This window comes from Dasypus novemcinctus, chromosome 6 (assembly GCF_030445035.2).
Source record: "Dasypus novemcinctus isolate mDasNov1 chromosome 6, mDasNov1.1.hap2, whole genome shotgun sequence".
NCBI classification, from domain to species: Eukaryota; Metazoa; Chordata; class Mammalia; order Cingulata; family Dasypodidae; genus Dasypus; species Dasypus novemcinctus.
Genome location: NC_080678.1, coordinates 12,567,464 through 12,592,194, shown reverse-complemented (window position 1 = coordinate 12,592,194; position 24,731 = coordinate 12,567,464). Strand labels below are relative to the sequence as shown.

At 48.3% G+C, this 24,731-nt stretch overlaps 1 protein-coding gene across 2 annotated transcripts in view; it reads right to left on the bottom strand.

The window, feature by feature from the left end:
* FAM53B (family with sequence similarity 53 member B) overlaps positions 1–24,731 on the bottom strand; it is a 114,351-nt gene that overhangs the window by 88,261 nt on the left and 1,359 nt on the right. The window contains exon 1 of one of the 2 annotated variants that reach the window (XM_071215639.1): positions 18,211–18,229. The exons of the other annotated variant lie outside the window; for it this stretch is intronic. The gene's annotated coding sequence lies outside the window, so the exon portion shown is untranslated. Of the gene's footprint in view, positions 1–18,210; positions 18,230–24,731 lie in introns of those variants that run through there. 2 annotated transcript variants of the gene reach the window in all.

Genomic DNA, 24,731 nt, shown 5'->3' with positions numbered 1-24,731 from the left:
CCGTGCACTCTGGGGACCAAAGTCCCCTGGGAACAAGGAGGCCTGAGGTCCTGGGAGCCTCCTGTGAGCAAGGAGGGCCAAGGGGGCAGACACACCCCGGAGGAGGTCGGATGAGGATCAGACACCCTGCTCCTTAGAACAGAGCTCAAAGTTTACACTGAAACCAACTGCTTTCTAGGGGGCTCTAGCTTAAAAGGGAGCGCCTCTGCACGCCCTGTGCTGTGTTTCCCTTTTGCCATTATTCTTTCCTCATGGCATCAGCCGCTCTCTGCGCTGGCTGTGCTAGGGACTGAGGGAGGAAGGTGGAGGTACACCACTAACTTTACACACATAGACTAATGTTCAAATGAATACACCCTAAGGCGGGATAAGTGCCCTAGCAAAGATGAATGCCACAGGGACAGAGCAGTCAGTCTGTTTCCAAGTGGGCAGGTTAAAATCTGGGAAGGTTCTCTAGAGGAGTTGGCAACGGCGTTGGGTCTAGACGGATGGGTAGGAGTTCAAGAGCTAGAGACAGGGTGAGGGCATCCATGCTATTAGGTGATATGCCTGACCCCTCAGCAAGTGGAGGGGCAGCAGGGAGCCGGGGGAGGAGCCCCTCACCACCCAAATAGGTATGGCAACATGACAGCCCAGCTGATGCTGGGGCCCTCCCGAGGCTCAGGAGGGTGGCGCTTTGCCATGCCGCGCAGCCTCCAGTGCCACTCGCCTCCCCGCTCCCCGCCTGGCCACCTCCTCGCTCTGTTGCTCTAACTCTACCAGCAACGTCCTGCCTCTCACTTTTGCTGGTGAGATCGCCAGGCAAACAGGCAGGGCTAACAAGGCACAGGCCAGGTGAAGAGGCGACCCCAACGGGACATCCCAAACCACCCCTTCAAAAACTGGCAGCATAAGGGCACAAAGCCACAAAACAGTTATTTCTGCCTCCCCTACGCCAACAGCTCTGCCCTCCGCCCCGCCGTTAACCCAGAATGCCTACGGACAATGAACGACTGTGTTCTCCCTGGGGAAGGGGAGTGGCCCCATGCAGCCCCATATGAGAATGTCACGGCCATCTCAGGCTCCGAGTTCACTGTGTGATGGAGGCCTGTGCCGAGCGCGCGCTCCCCACGTGCTGCGCGGCTATGAAAGCACAAGGGCCGCCGCGCCACAGCTGCCTGGGCCCGGCGCACTGGAGAGGCACAGCGCCGGGCCAGCGAGAAGCAAGCTCGGGCAACGCTTGCACAAATGCTCCATTCAAAACCATGACTGATTTATTGTTCCCTCATTTTTGAGGAGCAGGGACGGAAGGGGGGGACACTCCCTCACAAAACACAGCAGCAGGAAAGCTGCACAGCTGGGCGGAGACGGCACCTGCTGCCACCTGCCAGCCACTCCACCTGAGGCTAGAACTGAGACAAGCAGGGATTTCCGCTTCCCTGTGGACCAGATGAAATCCATACTGCAGGCAGGCAACCTCCACCAATGGCTAGGATCCGACTGCCTCTGTATGGGCTCAGGCATGTTACTCCCAGGCTCTGGGTCTCATTTCCCCAGGTATAACAAGGTCTCTTTTATCCCTAGAAACCCAGGTCAGACTCATCCTGCCTTCTGGTAGAGCAAGAAGCGACAATAAAGCAGCCAATTCTGGGGACTGTTGGCACCCCTGTTTCCATCACTGCATGGGAACAGCCTTTGAGGTACCTGAGGCCAAATGCACCCCAGAGGCCTGGGGATGGACACGAGGAAGGGCTGTTGTGGCACATCCCAGAGAGCACGAGTGCTCCAGCCACCGGCCAGAAGAATGTCTCCACGCCACCTCTGCTAGTACCAGCTCGACTGGAGCCTTTCTTTGACAAGGATGGGTCAAAGCAAGCTGCCTGGGGAAACCAAAGCTCAAAGTCAAAATCACTGATGTTGTTTCCTTCGGCATCCAGGGTCCAGATCAGAAAGGTGAGGGGCAGGGGTTCCTGGAAGGGGGCATGCTGTAAGAGGAGTTACCTACAGGCAGGGAAGACTTTTCACCAACAATCACCACGAGAGTTTAAAAATAAAGTGTTTCCCAAAAAAGCAACTGGCTCAGAAACTACCTTTGGGCACCAAAAAATTTAAAAGAATAAAAAATAAATCTTTGGGCACCTAGGGTCAAGCTCCCGGGTTTTGTATTTGTGTCCCGCTGCACAGCTAGCAGGCATTCAGGCCAACCGACACCCTCACTGGGCTCAGTATCAGGCTCACCTGCTGCAATGGTTCTCAAAGGGGGTTCCCAGGCCGGAAGCAGCATCCCCCAGGAACTTGTTAGAAAAGTCAGTTTTCGTCATCGCCCCAGACCTGTAGGGTGGACCCAGGATTCTGCTTCAGGAGCCCTCCTGGTGAGGCTGGTGCTACTGAGCACTTAAGGACCACTGCTGAGTGGATTCTGGGACCTAGAAGCCTGTAAGGGAGGAGGGGTTTGGAGGTAAGAACACTGGGCCATAAAGGTAGCGTTTCCTGCCCGAGGCCTTTCCTCCAGGCCAAGCCCTGCGGATCTAGATAAAGATGACCCAGTCCCTGTCCTTCAGGAGCTCCCAACAGCCCCCAGCAGCCGGGACAGCCAGGGCCTTTGGCCACCTTCTTAAGTGCCTTGACCAAGCAGCACAGGGGCTAGAGCAAGCCCCAGCTGCAGAGCAGACTGCCTAGCGGGGGGAAGGAAGCCCAAGACAACGCCAGACTTCCGCTGCAAATCAGGGAAGTGAGGAAGGACTTTCAGGCAATGGGGTTTAGGGCTCACATTTCCCAAGTGCAGCAAAGGATCAACAGTCAGAAGCCTAAAGGTGGACCATGTGATGAAATGTGTGAGAATCAGAAGCAAAAAAAAAAAATGTTTGCAGATTACGTGCCAAAAGAGGAAAAAAAGGGGGTGAGCTAAAAAGGTAAGTAAAGGAGATGTTATTAAATACTTGGGAAAGGGGGAAATGAAGAGAAAGACTCAATTTCTAGAAATACATAAAGACTTTGAGACTCTACTTCCACTGGCTGCCATGAGGCTCTGATAAAAAAAAAACAAAAAAACAGTAAGCCAGCACATTCTGAAGAAGCATGTTTTCATTTACCTGAGAAACATTTCTCCTTCTATCACCAGCAGAAATAACCTAATTGATACACGGCAGCTAACCTGCCTGCCTAAAGAATTTAAAGATTAAATCTTTAAATATTAAAAAAAAAAAAAAAAGAAAAGAAAAGCAAGAAAAAACCTCCATCATCTGTTGAAATCAAGTAGGCACTCCTGGACTGAGAAGAGTAAACTGGGGTGAGGCACCCAAATGACTTTTGGGGAGCCAAAAGGGATCCCTGGCTTCCAGGGCCACGTGGAGCAAGCAAATCCCCACTCCCCCCCACCCACCCCCCCCCCCCCGTAAGCACCACCTGCAGGTAAGCAGGTCTGCAGAGGCCAGGACCTTGGCCGTGGCAAACAGTGGCTCAGTGGCTCAGGCACTTCCGTGAGGAAAGGCCACTCACCACCACTTGCCCTGCACCAGATACACTGCACAGCCAGGAAAGGGGACTCTGCTGACAGCCAAGCAGTGCACGTGGATGAATGACACCGACAGGCTGGGAACTGCAGCAGATGGCTACTCGGACGCAGACAGCTTGTGCAGTTGTGCAAGAGAGAGAGCCTGATGTAACATTAAAATTCTTCTGACGTGTCCAGAAAGGCCAAAAACTCAGACTTCTTTGTGAAACCCTCCCATTTTTAAATGTCATCAAAAAACTCAAAAATTCTTAGAGCATCCTGCAAAACAAACAAATCATGCCTGAGGACCACACGGACTACTGGAACCCGGAAACATCAGGACAACTACGTTTCCACTTGGCTTGAGGAGCCGTGGGGACTGGGCCTCAGGGACCACGGGCACATGTACCTGCCTGTGTCACCCGGAGGCCTAAAGATGGCTAGAAATAATGGACACAAATTAAAAGTAAATGACATTAAGATGGCTAGAGAGCTCCAGCTCTAGGGAATTCCACGTGCATCTGAGTAGCGCCATCAAATCCCCAATCCCATACAGTGGGACGCCTGCCATCCAGCCACAGACTTGGCCCCATGGAGGCTGCAGCCCCTGCTCTTGGGTGTGAAAAGCGGCACTTTCTGGAGTGGAGGAGGTTCTGGGGTCCTCCCTGCCCTGGCCAGGAGAACTCCCTTCTGGACTCTCCCATGATTTGGAATTGGGGAAGGAAAGTCTCTCTGCTGGATGGTTTAAGCACATGCAAGCAAGCCCAGCAGATGGAACAGATGATTCTGGATCCCGGCCGCCTGCAGAATGCTGGCTTTGTCAGGTCATCGTGAGCAGAACAGCTGCTTCCTCAATCACAACGACTGCACAGGACAGAGAATTCCGTTTCGATGACTTTTATGCAAGATATAGAAATGGGGGGGGGGGAGGGTTTCCTGCCTTTTATTTCAAAATAGCCCAGGACAAACGAAGACTTCTTGTACCACAACAACACACTCAAAGGGAAAGCTTAATTGAGTTGGTTTTCTTAAATGTCACCCCCAAGAGCCACCTGCTTCTCTGCCCAACGGCCACAATAACGAAGTCATCAGGGAAGCCACCCAGAGGAGCAGCCTGCAGCATGGTGCCTGACGGGGTATTTGAGTGCAGAGGGGACGCGGGCTTTGGGACGGGTGAACGTGAGTTCAAAGCCCTCCTGACCACACTCCCAAGGATCCGGCCTCAGCTCAGTCCACTCCCTGGGAAGTAGAGCTAATGACTGAGCCACAGGCCTGGGGCTGCCAACCACGCGAGATGCTCTGGGCCTAGTGCCAGCTCCGCAGTTAAAAAGCAATTTCCACTGAAAAATTATTTCTATCAGGGTTCTTATGGGGTGCATGCAATTTGTCCCCCTTTCTGAGTGTTGGGACAACAGTGGGCAATTCTGGGCATAGCTCGATCTGCCATGATCTCACCCCCTGCTGGCTAGCAGCAAGCAGGGTGTCAAAGGTGGCAGGACATGGGAGGGGGCATGCAATCACATCTGGCCTCTGGGGCTTTTCCTTTCCCTTTGAAACTGAGAGAAAAAAACATTTTTTTCCACGCACGCTCTCTTAACTTCAACTTCCTTCTTAGCAAGCACTTCTTTATTGTAACTATTCTATGGCTAACTTCACCCAGCTTACCTTGTTTTCTTCTTTCTACCCTCTTGCCCAAGGTCCTGAAAGCTCCTCCCGATGTCTTACTCTTGCATTTTATAAACATCTTTACTCTGATTACAAAAGGAAGGGGCACTGTCCAAACTGTGGGCATTGGTGCAGACCATTCCCAAAGTAAACCCCACATGCACAGGCCCAGCCTCCTGATGACATGCACCTCTTGTTAGGAGACCCGAGTGCAGCCAGCCACCAGTGCTACACCAGTCCACCAGGACCAAATGGGAGGCAGGCAGCCAAGGACTTCTGCTCCCCAGTCGAGTCTCCCTCACGCATGAATGTGGGAGAGATGGTTCCAGCTCTGATATATAACCAAGTTCACTGAGCTGAAAATCCATGTTCTCCATATTTATCTCCTCAAAATGGATCTGCCCCTCAGTAGTTTCCAAAAAGATTCCTGCTGGAGTACAATGGAACCGAGCAAGGTGAGAGCCCAGCTCCCAGCTTATCGATGGACTACATCAGGGGTTGCAGCTGACAGCAGTTTATGGAGAAAGCTAGTGAAATCAGCTGGCCAAGTCATCTTCCTTCCTCTTGTCTCAAGAGCCACCATACTGGATGAATAAAGTAATTCCTCGCCCGTTGCCTGTGAAAAGCAAGGCCATTTCACCAGCACAGAAACCCTCCCCTGCCAGCCGTGGAGGAATAATGATATAACCTGTCCCAGCCAGATGCTCCAGAACCGAGCCCGAGCACACACAGGGGAGTCTGCAGGGCCCGGCATGCGGACACTCAAGTGGGGGGCTGGTGGGCATGCTGCCTGCACAGCAGCACAAGGGAGGCCCAGCAGCCCAGGTGGGCCAGGAGCTGCTGGGAGAGGGGCTGCCAACGACAGGAAGGGGAGGGCCCGGGTCCCCTCTGTCATGTCCCACATCACCTCCGAGTCACTGGACCAACTTGCAGTTCTGTGCTTCTGGGTCAGGAAAGGCCAGTGTCCTTTCTTTCATCACGATGCTTCCTCCGCACTTTTGGTCCTCTCAGATTCGCTTCTACACACAGGTAGAAAGCTGCGCACACGGCTACCCAATGGGACTTTCCACAATGACGACGTTCTCTACCAGTCACGCACCACATGTGGCTATGGAGCACCAGGACACGTGGCTAGTGCAACTCAGGAACTGAATTTTCGTTTCATTTCTTTTTGAATAATTTAAATGGAAACAGTTACATGTGGCTAAAGGCTACCACATTGGCGAGGGCAGGTCTGTAGCACACAGCCACCATACAGAGATGGGGCCAGCATATCTTTTCTGTCAAGGACCAGGTACCAAATATTTTCAGCTTTGCGGACCACACAACCACTGTCACCACTACTCAACTCTGACACTATAGCCTAAGGACAGCCACAGACAGACAATACGCAAACAAATGGACATGTCCGTGTTCCAGTAAAATTTTATTTACAAAAAAACAGGCAATGGGCCAGATTTAACCCGTGGGCCAGTCTGCCAACCTGATATACCCTATATAGAGTTGAGAGCTCAAATCTCAGATCTACAGCCCACCAGCTGGATGACCTTGGGCATTTTCTCTACTGAGCCTTAAATTCTTCGGCTATAAAAGGGAACAATAACACTGATATAAAAAATAATAAGTAATTATTTTCTGTTTTTTAAAGAAGGAACAGTGACAGTACTTGCTTTTCCTGGGTGGTTGTAAGAATTCAGTGAGCGCCTGGACCACACAGCATGCCCCACACAGTGCCAGCACACGGTAGGCAGTGTTATTCCCCGTCTACGGGTGAGGAAACCACGGCTCAGAGAAGTTACGTGGCTGGTTCAAAATCAAAAGCAATAAAGGGGTTCATCTAGAACCCAGGGTGCCTATCTATTTCCTACTTCCATGCCCTTCTCACTATTCCTCCTGGGCTTGTTCAACTGACCACGGCCCCACCCATGATTCTGCCTGGTCTCTAAGGTTCAACCAGCTGTTTGCACCAGACTGTGTGGGCTCATTTGTACTGCCTTGACCTAGAAGGGGCTCGAGGATCGTTTAGATGAACAAAGGAGGCATATTCTTAAGAGCTCTAAGAAGTTGCGCCCTCCAGGCCCTGGTCTCTAGATCGTTCTGGAGCCCACGTCACCAGCAGTGAACACAGTAGTGCCATCATCTAAGGGCATTACTCACCATCACACAAGAGGAACCCCCACCCAAGGCAATTCCCTTTACTGTGCAGGGATAGAATGGGATTCGGAATACCAGGGATCCACAGGAAGTTCTGGCCATCTACTTTCAACACAACTCCAGAACCAAAAATCGCTGTCCCTGCCTGGTGACAGGCGACCACAAAAATACACGCTCCTCAGTTTCTTACCGAGTGGGACAGATGTCCCAAGGAACAGGTCCAGCTCAGATATGAAGGAAAGGATGGAATATCTTCTCTTCCACCTGAGACAAACACAACTGCCTCCCAGGAAGAGAGAGAGCCATGGAAGCCTTCTCCCCACTCCCCCGTTTATTCCGGTTGGCAGGATCATCCCGAGCAGAAGAAAGGACGCTCAGGACTGCTGTCGTCCCCTCCAGCACGTTGGCAATGGCAGCACGGTTCCCTAACTGCACAAATCAATGAGGTGGACCAAGAACTGGGCAGAGGCAAAACTGGAGCTGGACAACCAGCACAGAGGTGAGCTACTGGGCCCCAGCTGTCTCCTCAGCCCGAGCTGCTGAAAACTAGGCCCTCCATCTCCAACAGCAACTGCAGCCCAGCCATTGCACTCAGTGCCTTCCACTGAGGATATCACCTGGTCTCCCCAAGGCTCCACTCACTCCCCCAGAGCTGCTATGCTCTGTGGTACCCTCACAAGTATGGGGAGAGGACTGACCAGTCATTTTTAAACATCAGTTCAAAGCCAAGCAGGCAGCTGGCTGGCCAGGAGCACTTCTCAGGGGAACACAGAGCAGGTACAATGCTGGCAATGCTCTTGGATGGCAAAGTAGTGGGACTTCCAGGCCACAGTAGAGTGGTGGGGCTCCTGGACAGAAGCACTGTTATCTGAGAGCAATGACTTCCAGAGTCTTCTTTAACACACAGACATGCCTGAACTTCACACAAGTCAGAAGTCATTCATCTGCAGAATATCACACACTCTTGCCAGTTGGGTATTTGATTCACCTGGGGTCTCGATTCATGTTTTTGGCCTTATCACTCTTTTGCCTCAATTTGCAGTTCATCTTTTGGTCTACTTAGCCCAATTTCTTCTTTACTTTTCTTTCTAATAAGCAAGGGCAGATGCCAAATTTCCTAGGAACTAGATATCTTAGGAACAGTGAAGTTTAATGACAAAATTAGGACCATTTGCATCTAACTTGCTTGTCTCTTCAGGATAAAAGGAGGACAAGCAAAAACCCTACAGGGCTTGGAAAAGACACTCAACAAGCCATGATGTGGGCAGAAGACCCAGCTGACAAGGAGAAGTGCAAGGTCTTTAACTCAAGCAGAGACAGTGAAGATGGCCAGCAAATCATGCCCCATGTGCAACCAACTGATTAAATTTAGTAATTCCAGGCTATCAAGGTGGCAGTGTAAGATGTTCCAGAGTGCCATTCTTCCAGAGAATCTTTGAACAACTAGCAAATACTTGCAGAGTCATCTTCCTCAAACCTCTGGAAAACAGTTCAAAGGTTGCAGCAACTGTGTGAGGACCAAATCAAGGACATGGAGCTTGGAAAATGGTAGAAGCTCATGGCGCCCTTGCTGGTCCCTTCCGCACCCCTTCCCAGCAGTGTAGAGCCAGTCTCTACTCCCATTCTGGATCCCTGGACATTCTGATTCCTATAAACAGAGGAGCCAAGGACAGGACACAGGCTCAGAAGAGAAAGAGAGGACCCTGCACTTCACTTTCACCTTGGGCTGATCTTCTAGATAGGAAGGATAAACCCTGAAGGAGAGCAACAGTCCATGCGGAGTCAATTTTCAAAGACCTTTCAAAACCTTTCAAGGCTTTCAAAAACCTTTCAATTTTCAAAGGTTTTTTTTCCTGCATTGGTTTGTTTTTGTTAGCTCCTGGCACTCAAGAAAATCTCTATTATAACACTAGCTGGATACAAACTTAAGGAATAGTCCAGCTCAGGGATTAATCCCAGAGTTAACATATTAAAATATTAAAATTCAGAGTGTATAATAAAAAGGTTACAAGACAAACAAACAGGAAATGATAGCCCATCCAAAGGAACAAAATTAAAATTCAGAAACTACCAATGAAGAACACCAGAGGACATATCAGACCTTAAAAAAAAAAAAGACCTTAAAAAAATGATCCTCACTATGCTCAAGCAAATAAAGGAAAATGAAGAGAAAGAACTAAAGGATATCAGGAAAACAATGAACAATATGAGAATCTCAGTAAAGAGGTGGAAATTGTAAAAAGGACCCAAACAGAAATAATGGAATTGAAGTCCACAAAAACTGAAATAAAAAATTCACTAGAGGATTTCATCAGCAGATTGAAACTGGCAGAAGAAAAAAATGAGTTAACTCAAAAACAAAACAACAGAAATGACTGAGACTGAGGAACAGAAAGAAAAAATAACTTTAAAAGGCAAATAGAGCCTAAGAGACCTGTGGGACATCATCAAATGTACCATTATACAAATTATGAGATACCAGAAGAAGAAAGAGAAAAAGGTGCAGAAGGAATATTCAAAGAAATAATGGCAGAAAACTTCCCAATTCAGCTAAAGGCATGGTTATACATATTTAAGGATATAATGAACCCCAAACAGAATAAATTCAAAAAGAACCGTGACCAGATATATAGTAGTCAAACCATCAAATCCCAAGGTTAAAGGAGAGAGTTCTGAAAGACACAAGAGAAAAGTAACTTGTTGTGCACGCGGGAGACCCAATAACATTAAATGCCGGTTCCCCATGGAGGCAAGAGGGCAGTAGGGCAAATATTTAAAGTGCTGAAAGAAAATGATTGCCAACCAAGAATCTTATGTAACCCAGTGAGACCGTCTTTCACAAATGAGGAAGAGATTAAGATATCCCCAGATAAACAAACCTGAGGGAAGTTCATCACAACTAGATGTGCCATACGAGCTAATGAGAGTTCTTCAAACTGAAAAGAAAGGGCCCTAGACAGTGGAACAAAGCAGCATAAAGAAATAAAGACCTCCAATAAATACGATCGTATTGTATTTTTTGGTATATAACTCCATTTCTTTCTTCCCACAGGTTCTAAAATGCAAATGAATAAAAAGTAATGATAAATATATGGTTTGGGGACTTGCGATGTATAAAGATAAAGTCTGTAACAAATACAACAAAAAGGTGGGGGCATGGAGGCATATAAGAACAGTGTTGTACATGCTATTTAAATCAAGTTGGAATCAAATCAAGCATGATTGCTATAGACTTAGGATGCTAAATTTAAGCCCCATAGTAACCACAAAGAAATATCTGAAAAATATTGACAAAAGGAAATGAGAAAGGACTTAAATGCTACACTACAAAAAAAAAAAAAAATATATATATATATATATATATATGAAAATAGACATTAGTGGAAGAATTGACGACCAAAAAAAGATAAAGGGCTTACAAAGACCAAACAGGAAAATAGCAGAAGAGAGTTCTGCATTATCAGTAGTTACTTTAAGTATAAATGAACTAAACTCTCCAGTCAAAAGGCAGAAATAAAAGAATGGATAAAAAAGTATTAACTATATGCTGTTTACAAGACATTCACCTGAAATTCAAAGAAACAAGTAGGCTGAAAATGAAAGAATGTAAAATATATTCAATGCAAACAGTAATCAAAAGAGCGCTCGGGTAACTATACTATTATCAGGTAAAAGAGACTTTAAGTCAAAAACTGTAATGAGGGACAAAGAAGGCCACTATATACTGATAAATGCACCTAATGGCAGTCCAAAAATACATGAAGCAAACACTGACATATCTGAAGAGAGAAAGATAGTTCTACGTTAATAGTAGGGGACTTCAATAATGGAACATCGAGACAAAAGATCAATCAGGAAATAGAATAGTTGAACTGTAAAACAACTAGACCTACTAGCCATATATGGAACTATTCACCCAACAGCAGCAGAACACACATGCTTCTGGAGTGTACATGGATCATTCTCCAGGATAGATCATATCTTAGGTCACAAGTCTTAATAAATTAAAAAATACTGAAATCATATAATGAATGTTCTCCAGTCACAGAAGAATGAAGCTAGAGATCAGTAAAAGAGAGAGATCTGGAAAATTCACAAATATGTGAAATTAAACAACATACTCTTAAGCCAATGGGTCAAAAAGAACTCACAAGGGAAGTCAGGAAATATCTTGAGGAAAATTGAAGAAAAAAACACAATATACCAAGTCTTATGGGATGTATTAAGAGCAGTGCTAAAGAGGAAATTTATAGCTCTAGATGCTTAACTTAAAAGTGAAGGCAGATCTCAAATAAGAAGCCTAACCTTGCAACTGGAGGACCTAGAAAAGAAAAACTAAATACAAAGCAAGTAGAAGGAAGTAACAAAGATTAGAGCAGTGATAAATGAAACAGAATTAAAAAAAAAAAAAAAACAATAGAGAGAATCAACAAAACCAATAGTTGGTTCCTTGAAAAAGATCAATGAAATTGACAATCCTTTAGCTAGACTAACAAAGAAAAAAAGAATGGACACATTAAATCAGAAATGAAAGAGGGAACATTGTTCCAGATCCCAAAGAAATAAAAGGAATTATAAGAGGATACTATGAATAACTATACATGAATTAATTAGATAACCTAGATGAAATGAACAAATTCCTAGAAATATACAAACTACATTAACTGACTCAAGAAGTAGAAGCCCTCAAGAGACCAGTAACAAGTAGAGATAGAAACAGTAATCAAAAAAGAAAAGCCCAGGAATTTTACCCAACATTCCAAGAAGAATTAACATCAATCCTGCTCAAACTCTTCAAAAACTTGGGAGAGAAGGAATTTCCAAACTCATTTCATAAGGTCAACATCACTCTAATACCAAAGCCAGATAAAGAAACTACAAGAAAAGAAAATTACAGACTACCTTCTCTTATGACTATAGATGTAAAAAGCCTCAACAAAATACTAGCAAACCAAATCCAAGCACACATTAGAAGAATTATACACCATGATCCAGTGAGATCTATCCCCAGGATGCAAGAGTAGTTCAACTTAAGAAAATCAATTAACGTACTATACACAAGGAAATAAACCACACAATCATTGCAACTGATACAGAAAAGGCATCTGACAAAAACCAGCACCCCTTCTTGATGAAAACACTTAGAAAACTAGGGGTAGAAGGGAACATCTTCAAAATGATAAAGGGTATACATGAAAAACCCACAGCTAACATGATGCTCAATGGTGAAGGACTGAAGACCTTCCCCCTAAGATGAGAACAAGACAAGGATGGCCACTGTCACTACTGTTATTCAACACTGCTGTGAAAGCCAGAGCAATTATGCAAGAAAAAGAAATAAAAGGCATACTTGGAAAGGAAGAAGTAAAACATTTCCTATTTGCAGATGGCATGATCCTATACATAGGAAATCCTGAAAAATCCACAACAACGCTATTAAAGCTAATAAATTTTTTTTAATTCAACATGCAAAAATTATTAGTGCTTGTAGATATCAGTGATGAATAATCTGAAGAAGAAATGAAAAAAAAATTCTATTTACAATAGCAAAAGAACCAAATATCCTAGGAATAAATTTAACCAAGGTTGTAAAGAATTTACACATGGAAAACTACAAAATATTGTTAAAATAAATAAAAGACCTATATAAATTGAAGGGCATTCTGTGTCCATGGACTGGGAAACAAAATATCATTAAGATGTCAATTCTACCCACAGCAATTTATAGATTCAACACATTCCCAATCAGAATTTCAAAGCCATTTTTGCAAATGGAAAAGCCAATCATTAAATTTATATGGAATGGCAAGGGACCTGAAGAGCCGAAACCACCTCGAAAAAGAAGAACAAAGTTGGAGGACTCACACTTTCAATATTAAAACTTATTACAAAGCTACAGAATCAAACAGCATGGTACTGTCACAGGAACAAACACATAGACCAATGGAATTAAGAATTGTGAAATAAACCCCCACATCTATGACTAACAGATTTGGAACAAGGGTGCCAAGTCCTCTCAGAAAACAAGGGTCAGTGGTGCTATGAAAATCAGATAGCCACATGCAAAAGAATGGAGGAGAATCGCTTTATCACATCATATACAAAATTCAACTCAAAAGGATCAAAGACCTAAACATAAGAACCAAAACTAATTCCTAGAAGAAAACATAGAGAAGTCTTGTGCTAGGCAATGGATTCTTGGACTTTACACCAAAAGCACAAGCAACAAAAGAAAAAAATGAATAAATGAGACATGAAAAAAATTTAAAACTTTTATGCATCAAAGTACTTCATTAAGAAAGTAAAGACAACCTACAGAATGGGAGGAAATATTTAGAAATCACATATCTGATAAGGGTTTAATATCCAGAATGTATAAAGAACTGTTTTAATTCAAAAACAAAACAACACACAACCCAATTTAAAAATGGGAATAAAGACATGAATACACATTTCTCCAAAGATCATGTACAAACGGCTAATAAGCACTTGAAAAGATGCTCAACATCAAGAGCAATTAGGGAAATGCAAATCAAAACCATGAGATACCACTTCACACCTACTAGAATGGCTACTATTTAAAAAACGGAAAATTACAAGTGTTGGAGAAGATGTGGAGAAACAGGACCACTCATTCATCGTAGGTGGGAATGTAAAGAAGTGCAGTCTCTGTGGAAAACAGTTGACTGTTCCTCAGAAAGTTAAGTACAGAATTACCATATGATCCAGCAACCCCACTTCTATATATGTACCCAAAAGAACTGAAAGCAAGAACTCAGACACATACACACCAATGTTCACAGAGGCATTATTCACAACTGCCAAAAGATGGAAGAAACCCAAGTATCCATCAACAGCTGACTGGATAAACACACAATGGAATTTATTTAGCAGGAAAAAGGCATGCGGTCCTGATACATGTGACAACATGGATGAATTGGGAAGACATCATGTTGAATGAAATAAGCCAGACACAAAGGAGAAATAGTGTATGATCTCACTGATATGAAATAATTAGATTAAGCAAATTCACAGAGTCAGAATGTAGAACACAGGTTACCAGGGCCAGGGTGGGGTTAGGAAATGAGGAAATGACACTGAATTGGTACCCAGTTTCTGTGTGGGGTGATGGAAAAGTTTTGGTAACGGATGGTAGCAATGGTGACACACCGTGAAGCACTGTAGGTATAATTAAGACCACTGAATTACGTATTTGAATGTGGCTAAAAGGGGTAATTTTAAGTTGTATATACAGTACTAGAATACAAAAATATTAACTATCAAAGGACAGTACAACACAATGTAAACTATGGACTACAGTTAATAGGATAATTATATTGTTTCATAAATTGTAACAAAGACACCATACTAATGCAAAGAGTTAATAACAGAGGAAACTAAGTGGATGGGGGGGTATATGGGGACTCTACTTTCTACATGATTTTTCTGTAAACCCACTTCCTAATAAGAAAATACATAAAAGAAAATAAAAAGAGTGGTAATGGGTTGCTGAACAGAAGGTCCCTCTGCCTCTTCACAAGGTCCCTATTTTCCTTAATCCTCCTCCTCCTGGGCCAGATGTCACCCAGCCATCGGGGTCTGGGAGCTGCACTGTGACAGCAGTGGGTGACTGCAGGCAGGCTGCTCCCCAGGGCTCCGGTCAGCGGCTTCCCTCACCCTCTCAGAGCTCAGGCCTCTACCACAGCCCTCGGGCATCGAGGCTCCCTATAGAATAACCAAGCACGCCAAAGGGCCGAAATTCAGTTCACTCTGAATCAGATTTTTTCAACCCATGCACTGCCACAAAGCTTTGTTCATTTCGATTGCTTTAGTTAGAGGGCAGGCCAAGGCAAGAAAACTGTAAGTTTTTGGGAATCCCAAGTGGCCCACTGACTCCAACAATCAAAAGAAAGCCAGCAGCGGCTGCCACCTTGTAGCCAAGTACATGGCACTTAACGGAACTTCAGCCTTGCCCTTCCCAGAGGACCACTCGAATGCCAAAAGGACTGGGCCCCTGGGCAGTCTCCCCCGGAGCCCGGTGAGGACGCCGGAGAAGACAGACCCTTCTGCTTTCTGCTTCCTCACCAGCATCCAGCTAGTGACCAACTGCTGCTCACCCTCTGCCCCGGCCCTGCCCTCGAGCACCACCTCGCTCCTCAGTCACAGCCCCCCCACCCGGTCTCCTCCAGCCCGCTCTGCCCTGCCACTCCCCAGGCACCAAGCCTTCTAAATTGCAGGCACCAGCACATCTTTCCACCCAGCCCTGTGGGTTGATGTCCTGACACTTTCCCCTGCCCTCCACTGCTATCCTGACCCTCACCAGCCTGGCACCCCCTCCATCTTACACACTTCTCACCCAGGTGCCCCACATTCTGGCTATTCAACCACCTGCTGGGCCCCCAAATGCCCCAAGAGACAGTCTCAGGCTGCTGTGCCACTGCACAGTCTGTTCTCCTTGTCAAGAGTTATCTTCTCCCCACTTCATCTGTCAAAACTCCTGCGCATTCTTCAAGACTCAGGTCAACTATCATTGGCACCTCCTCCAGGAAGCCTTGCCTGCCTGCTCCTTTCACAACCTTGTGACTCCCACAGCACCATGTGCACACATATCTACCTCCATTACATGTATTACATGACCTGTACCCTCAAAAAACAACTGCAGTCTGGCTGTATCCCAAGCCCATGAGCTCCTTAAAAGCAGGGATCCGATTTATTCACCTCCAGGTTCTCTGGGGCTGGGGAAGCGTCTGGCACACACAGTCGGAGTTTCCTAGATACTGACTAAACTCAACGGAGCAGCATGTCTGCAGGGGGCAGAAAGCACAAGGAAGCCACACTGCACTCTGCAGAGGAGCTCTGCCATGTCCACTGAGCCCAGGGGCAGCCCAGAAGCCTATCTTTGCCCTAATACAGCCACAGATACAATGCTTCACTCCTTTATTTGCCAAGAAGGTCTGGGTCAAGGTCACCCAGGTGGAGGAGGTCATGTGGAGAGGGCTCTCTAAGGGAGAGCCCCAGCCTCTGTGGGGAGTGTCCCATCTTCACACCCCTATACCCACAGGTCTCCCCAAAGCTGCCCAAAGTACAGCAGGAAATCTCACATGCCAAGACGCTCCACCCTGTTCACCCCACGGGATGCTGGACAGGGGCCGACCAGGTGTAAGGCCAGAAGGTGCAGGGAGTAGAGACCAGCGGGGACCAGCCCTCCGAGCAAAAGCAGCACAGAGGCTATGGGGAGGATCAGGCCCCTCGATGTCGCCCTGGTCAAACCCTCCTTCAGAAGCTTCCATGAGCCGAGCTGAGCTCCTGCGCCTGCAGAACCTAGCCAGCACCCAGAGACACCCTCAGGGGCCAATGAGAGGGCACCGAGCCACCATCAGCATCTTCTGCAAAGCTGGGCAAGGGCTCCCGCTGCAGCCACGTCTGCACCAAGAGGAGGCTGGCTGCAGTCGGGAAAGGCAGGTCCCCAGCTGGAAAGAAGAGGCAAAACAAACAAAAGACATCAACTGCAAAGAATGTGCGCCTAGGAAGGTGGCAAATGATCCCTCACTGGGTGCAGATGGATGTGCGGCCATCCCGTTTTTCAAAGAACTCAGTCACAGAAGTTGTTAGCCAGAGCAAAGGCAAGATCTCAGGCCGTAACAGGACACTGGCATGCACTGAATTTCCTATATTTAAGACTAAACTAAATCACTTCAGTAAACAGAGGTTTCATTTCCTAAAGAGAAAGCTTAAAAGATTTCACCAGTCTGAACTCCTATTAAGAGACATGCTGCATAAGGTACTGGTGGCGGGGAGATGTACGGGAGCCTTGTAAGATGATAGTCATGTTTGCTCAAAAATTTTACTATACATTTATTTTTTATGTATGTTCATGTATGAATAATACATGTCATTGAAATCTTAATTAATAAAAAAAGATACACTGCAAATTTAATTATAACACATGCTTTCCATCCTTCCTTCTGGGGGAAAAAAACCAAAGGATATTTGAGAATGGAGGATGCTGGGTAAGAAAAGGCTCTCCCTGACCCTGGCTGACCCGACCAGCCAAGCTCAGCTCAAGCACAGTCCCCTCTGCTCTTTCTGTCATCCTGCCACCCACAGGGCCACCAGGGCAATCCCCTGACCTCTTGTCCTCCTACCAGGTGTGTCCACCACGGGCTGCCCAAGATGCTCACCAACGTCCCCGGGCTCCCCGTGTCCCACCCGTGCTCTCACTCAAGGCTCCACAAACTGTTACGGGCCAGAGGCTGTCAGTGTTGCCATTTTCCAGATGAGCAAACTGAGGGCAGGAGACTCAGTCCCCTGCTCAAGGGCACACGCTCAGCAAATGGTAGACCTGGAATTTGAACCCAGGTACTCTGATGCCAGAGCTTCGTGCAGCCTTTGCCATAAATGATGTCTAGCTGGGTTTCATCTCCTCTCTGCCCAAAGCTCCTGAGCAGTGCTGAGGGGTACAGGCTCTTCCTTGACCACAGAGGGCCGCTGTTGGCCCACGGCCTGCCTTGGCCCTCATGACCGACCTTCTCACTAGAATCCCATCACCTGCCTCGCGTCCCTCCCCCATGGCAGTGCACCCTTTGCAAGGGGCTCCCGTGACAGGCTCTCAGCTGAACCTCAGGAAAACAATGGGTGGCAGGCCCTGCAAGAGGAGAACAGAGAGCTGGGAGAGAGTAACCTGGCCCTCAAGGCCCAGCCCGCAGGTGGCACCATGCCCACTCACTTCCAGCCGGGGGAAACTCCCCCATGCAACTGCCAAAGGCCTTCATGGCAGGGTGGCTCTGGGGCCCAGGCCCCCAAGGCCACATCACAGAGAGGCTGCCTGGCATTCCACAAGCCCCTGGGGACTCAGGACACAGCCCCCCCACCCCCGCCATGAGCCCTGGGAGACAGGCTCCCAGGCTCCCTCTTCTCACCCAGAGTATGGAGGCGGCAGCTGCAGAGGACATTTTTTTTCTACCTCCAGACACGCAGAGAGGCCGCCAGCAGCCAGCAAACGGGGCCTCCCTCCACCCCCAGGACTCTGGCCAAGGTGAATGTCAGAGCAAGGGGAATTCCAGGCGCAGCCCCAGCGCCTCTCCCAGCTGGACTTTGTTTGGCAGGGTGCTTCTGCCAGAGGGCCTAGGAAGGTGACCTCCACGGGTGCAGAGGACGGGGCAGGCAGCAGTAGCGAGGGCCACTTGAGCCACCTCCTCTATGATTCAGGGCACCACTCACCCTGCTGGGGACACAAGAGGCCCAGCAGGCCCTGCCCTCCAGGAGCTGGCAGGCCCACCTAGCGGGCCCTCCTGGAAGCAGCAGGATGGGGCCAGTGGGTGGTAGCCAAGGCTCACCCTCTGGTCAACACCACTTGCAGCAGAACAGTGCTTTCTCTACATGGTGGCCAGTACAGGAAGAAGAAGAAGGGTGGCACGGAGGGCAGAATAAAAGACTGAGGTCAGCCATACCCGAGTTCGAATTCGAATCCCACTTTTGCTTCTTGCCTGGGAGATCTCCCTGAGCGTCAGTGTCATCATCAATAAAAGGGGCTGGTCAGGGAGTGAGTGTAGTTCAGTGGTTGAGCACCTGGTTCCCGTGTACAAGGTCCTGGGTTCAATCTCCAGTACCTCCTAAAAAAAGGAGTGCAGGGGGCTGGTCCCTCAGCCACAGATTGTGTTAAGGGTTAAATAAACTAATGCAATCATGTGCCCAGCTATAGGCGGGACACTCAGGGAGAAACAGCTGGAGAAAAGGACAACAGTTGCCTCCTCCTCCCTCACTCGGCCCAAACCCAACTCCCAGCAGAGTGGAAAGAGCCCTATTTCCCCACCACCACCGACGACACCCAGAAGAGCCAAAGGAGCCAAAACCCTGTCCACCAAGCTCATCTTCACAAGGGGCCGGCACTTCCTATTCCAATCTGTTCTCCGGTGTGGGAAACCGAGTCCCAGGCTAGCGCAGGGAACCACACGCTTTCAGCAGCACATCCAGGGTACTTGCTGAGCACGCCCAAGTGAAGGAGGTCAGAGATGGGCTGGGTTGTGGGCCGACCAAGAGCGATGGCGATCACGTTTCACTGGCCTGAGTTCTGGCTAAGGAACGTTCTGAACAATGATTAAGTCTGCCTGCTGCTCTGTGCAAAAGCAAACTGTCCTGCAAGCAAAATAAAGTCACACACCAGAGACCACGAGCAGGGAGACTCAGGAGACCCAGCTCTGGCCCCTGCGTGACCCAGCTGAGGGATGCTGGGAAAGCCGCCTCTCCTCTCGGGGGCTGGATTTCTCTTGGGTAAAGGAAAGTCAACAGACCAGTGAAGCTTCTGTCTCCACCGTCCCTGCTCGTCCTAAACACGAGTCCATGAAATGCACCACCATGTATATCTGCAGGGACAAAAGAGTGGCTGACAGCGTGCCGCTTGCTGCAAACCCTGGGGAAAAGGGCCCAGGGCTCACCGAGAATAGCCAACACATATCCGGGACGCACACTGCACCGTCCCTCCTGGAACCCCAGAGGGAGACCATGTGCCAAGCCCCTGAGAAGCTGAGAAGACCACCCAGATTGTGAGGACGGTGCTGACCTAACGGTCTGAACAAAACCTGCCCCTCTGGAGCCAGAAAGGGGGTGGCGCAGAGGGGCTGGACGAGGTGCCCACGTCCTGGCCCAGCAGAATAGGAACTCCCTGGGTGGGCAGCTGATGTCACATCAGGAGCTTTGCCCAGGGGCGGACACACTTCCCATCCTCCATCTCGGAGACGCGGCAAATGCTGAAAGTCCACTGAGCCTGTTCCGCTCGTGGACACAAAGGTCCCTGATCTCCCGCTCAGCGAGGCACGTGGGGTCTATTCCAGCCCTCACTCCTCAGTCTCAGATTAACAACAGAATCAACGCAGGCGTTTGTATGTGTGTGGGTTTATTTTAATACCAGTGTTGGGGCCTCCCTGTTTCCCCCAGGTTCCGAGCTCACTGCTCCAGGATGCAGCCTCTCCAGATGACTCTGACGAGTGGCAAAGGTTGAGAACCACTACTCTAGAGTCTAGCTTTGGGAAACTGAGACCCCCGGGGCCACAGCCCTCTCCCACGAGCTCTTCAGGGGCAGGAAGGACAGTGCCCCCCAGCCAGGCAGGCCCTGCCGGACATGGAGAGCCTCCCCCCAGACTCACGCACACGCCGGGGCCAGCCCGCAAAGAGCCATCTGTCTGAGCACAGAAGGCAGGGCCCCTGCTCAGCCCTGGCTGGGGCACGCCAAGTTCCCACATGCTAGAGGACAAACAACGGTGTTTGGTTATTTCATTACTTTAGAAACGCGGCATTGTACAAAACTGGGGTGGCAAGCATCGCAAAATAATTTACTTTGAGACATCTGAATTACAAAAACTAAAAAAAGAAAGAAAAAGAGTTGGAAACCCTTTAAAAAACCTCTTTGAATGGAAAATGGGATGTGACTACATGGTGATGCTTCTAGTGAGCTGCCAGATTTATTTCCTGTTTCCCCCAAGAGGTCACTGGGAATAATTATATTTTCTTGTGAATCTGTCTTTTGTAAGAATGAAGCAAAACATTTCAATCTTCCCAACTGAAGCACTGCCTTTGGTTACAGTAGATACAGAATCAATCACACACAGACACACACACAAACACACACACACAAACAGGAAAGGGAGGGGCAGAGGAAAGAGGCAGTTAAAATTTCTAAGTTTCCCTGTGGTGTTAACAAGACTAAACAAACTTTTATCGTTTGAGATAAAACAGAACCCACAGCCTCTATCTCAAACATGCCGATGACACTGTGTATGGAAAGCAAGCAAGCTCTGAAGCCAGGCAGACCTGGAGAGTGCTACTGGCTACTAGGCCTTGAGGCTGTGTGGCCTTCCACCAGGTATTTGGCCTCTCTGAGTCTCACTTTCATCAGCTGTAAACACAGGCTGCTTTGAGTAGGTGAGAGGATACACAAAGTCCCCAACCCAGGACGGGCCTTTAACAATCAGGGGACACAGCTCTTCTTACTGGGCAGTTAGCAGAGGCTACATACACAATATGCACTGATTTTGGCAGCGCCCAACTTTTCATGGTCTTGAATCTTGGGAACTTGGGAACTACATTCTACCAGCCGAGGGAGAGAGTTTGTTTCTTTGTTTAATGGGAGAACAAAAAAAAAGAAGCCAAGAGTTAGCCCGCCACTGCTTGCTGGCGTCAAATGGGCTCTTCACCAGACCTGCTTGGCTTTCAACCCCGAGTGGCACCGTGGAAAACTTCCCCTCACTCTCAGCCGTGAGCTTGCCCTCCCTGCCCACTGGGGGCCGGCAGACGCCTCTGAGGCACTGCTGTTTCCATGATATTCCTACATGGTCTGCCCCACACACACACCCCTGCGCTGTGCAGCCCCCCTGCGCAGCCCCCACAGGAGAGAGGGAGAAACGTTAAAGAAGCAGTGGGGCCTGTCACACTTCTCCTTAACCCCTGACGTGATGTGAAATTCTACAAGGTGGACCCTTTGAAATGCAAAATCTTCCAGAGTCCTTCAAATGTGTTTTTATTTGCTCGGCTCCTGCGACTGCTTTCAGACCCACCCATCAGCATTTCCCCTCTCAATCAACCCACATTTCACACACACACACATACACACACACAAAAGGAAGGCTATAGCAAGGACATCCCTCCCCAACCCCCACCCCAACCCCCCCCCCCCCCCCGAAAAGCTCAAGTATCTCCAGTCAATGCTACAGGGGGAAAAAAAATCTTGTCCTCAGCCCCAGCCTCCCCTTGCCCCCCCACCCCACCCCACACATCCTGAAGCCAAGTTTCCTCTGGAAGATTTCCTCCCACCCTAACTGGCCATAGCACTGCCTGTGCTGCTCGGGGTCACGGAGAAATTTCTCGTACAAGAAGAACTCGGGCTCCCTCCAACCGGCGTTCGGGAAGGTGAGACAGCCAAGGGCCCCCGCAAAACCACAACGCACAACTTCCAAAGCCCAAAGCTTGATCCAAAACTGCAGGCACAGGAGGTTTGGATTAAGCATCAAAGAAGAAGTCACCTTAAAACAAAGCTGTTTGGCAAAGAAAATTACCTCACCGTAAGAACCCTAGGGAATGGGGAATTGCCTTTGAATCTAGACTGTTCAGCGCGGTGGCCACTGATCACGTGACTGTAAACTGCGCTAAAGCAAGAATGTTCTCAGCACGTCTCGGCACATCAGCCTCTTTCGGCCTCTGCTGTGAGTGGGGTCAGCTATGGCAGTGCAGTCCCCAGCCTTGGCCCATCATGAAGGTGACTCAGCCCTGGAGAAAGAATCCTCATAAAGTTAGGCAGGAAACAAACACAGGAATTAATCAGAGGCGCTGCGAAGGTTTTGGAAAGAGGATTCTTTGGACAAGTTGAAACAGCAGCTCTCCCTGTACACTCTGACGTCTCAGAAGGGAGTGCAGTGAGACCAGCCAACCTTCAGGCAGCACCCAAGTCCTCTGGCCAGACCCTTTTGGGGAGGGTGGAGGGCAGGGCAGCAGCTGGACAAGTGAGGGGGCGGCTGCAACCCGGCAGAGCGGAGCTGCGCTGAGCCCAGCCAGACGCGGCCATGTGCTTCGTGTTGGCAACGAACCGGTTCTTTCAAGAGAAGAAGAGTCTGACAAAAAAGGACAGCTGCAGCGAGGCGAGGAGCCGAAAGGAAAAACCAGCCAAAAAGCCCCAAATTTGAGATGCTCCCCTCAGGTCAAAAATAAAAGGAAAAATATTATCACCTTTGGGGTTTGTAGGGCTAGTCTATTAGTCTCCCCCTTTGCTGGATCAATTAAAGAGAGCCCCTCCACATCTGGTTTCCATCTAAAACAGAAACTTGTATTATCAGCATATTACATAACAAATTATGCCTGCAGGTTTCTCTTATTGCACATCGGAGAGGTGCCCGTGGGGGTGATGATGGGGGCTGTGCTGACCTGAGTATTTGCTTATTTCAGTCTTTCTCACCCCCACCCCCCAAGGCCCAGAACAAAAAGTTTCCCGTGCAGTGTGCAGTTTAACTCAAGAAAGTCCCACTACCCAGAAAAGACATCAACTGAGCAATAGGACCACGGGTTCACCGCTCAGTCTTGAGTGCCCCTTGCATGGAGCAGGGGGTGAGGGGTGTGTTCCTGCAAGGAGCTCTGAAAAGATACAGCAAGTGGCTCCGCAGCGTCCTCTGCTGCCAGCTCCCAGTCTTCAGACAAGGCTCCCTCCCCTCCGGCCTCCTGAAGGGAGGAGAGCTGGCTGGACTTGCCTTAGCATCTACCACCGGTCAGGCTCCTCCTCACTGGACCCACTTAAAGGACACCCAGCCTCCTAGGCTTCTACAGACCCGGCAGGACAGGGAGCCCAAAGGGAGCGAAGGAACCCGCAGGAGAGAAGAAAAAGGCTAAAAGATACAGGAAAGAGTCCAGGAAATGCCATCAGGGCTTCCTGTCAAATGCCAGTTACATGCAGCCACTATGACAATAAGGTATTTAAAGCCCTTCCCGAAGGAATTTTATGAACTTCCAGATTGTTTTGTGCAGCACACCTTAGGTTGAAAAGAGAAGGGAGAAGCTGGTTCTGGACATTCTTAGTCAGAATGTGGAATGTTCTACTCTGTCCCGACAGCACTAGAACATTCAAGTCCACTTCCGTGGCAACAATTCCACCAGCTTTTAGTTAAAGCTTGTCTTTGATGTTCAAATGATTGCACACCACTCTCACCTTCTGAGGGGGAGGGAAAAAAAGTCCTTGGACAAAATTACTTGAACGGGTTTTAAAATCACTTTGTTCTCTGGATGGGCATTTGGGAGAAAAACATGGGCCTCCTTTTTGCCTCTCCTTAGTGTGGTAGCCTGGAACAGCATGCAGGGGGCTGGATCAGAACACTGAGGCCCACCGGGTGGGGCCATCCAAAACTCAGCCAAGTTCCCACACCCGGTCAAGGGCTGCCTAGCCCTTAACTTAAGACCCAAACTTCTCCCACTAAAAGGGGCCTGTCAACTGCGACAAATAGCTGTTCTGTTTATCTGGGTGTCCACAGCTAAGGGGAAACAAAGCAAAACAAAGCAAGAAAACCCCTGCAGACCTGCAACTGAGTATCAAAACTGTAACTAAGACAAGTAACTGTGTTAAGTGGGTAAATTAAAATGAAACCAAAACCTGACTAAATCAGGAACAGTGAGGCTCACAGGGTCTGCTGCCTCCATTCCCTCCTGAAACCAAGTGGCAATCTTTGAGCCCAGTGCCCAGGAGCTGGAGCAAAGAGGTATCCCCCTTCCAACTGGGGCAGTGCAGGGGACACATATGCTACCATGTCATTTGGAAGTCTGCTCGTATGTTGGAAGCAGCACAAGAAGCTCGCCTGGTTTCCTAGATAAACAACGCCATTCCAACTCCTGCACAGTCAATAGGAAATAGTCCCTTTTCTACACCATCCACCAATTCAGCAAACATTTGTTCCTGTCGAACAACCGGCAG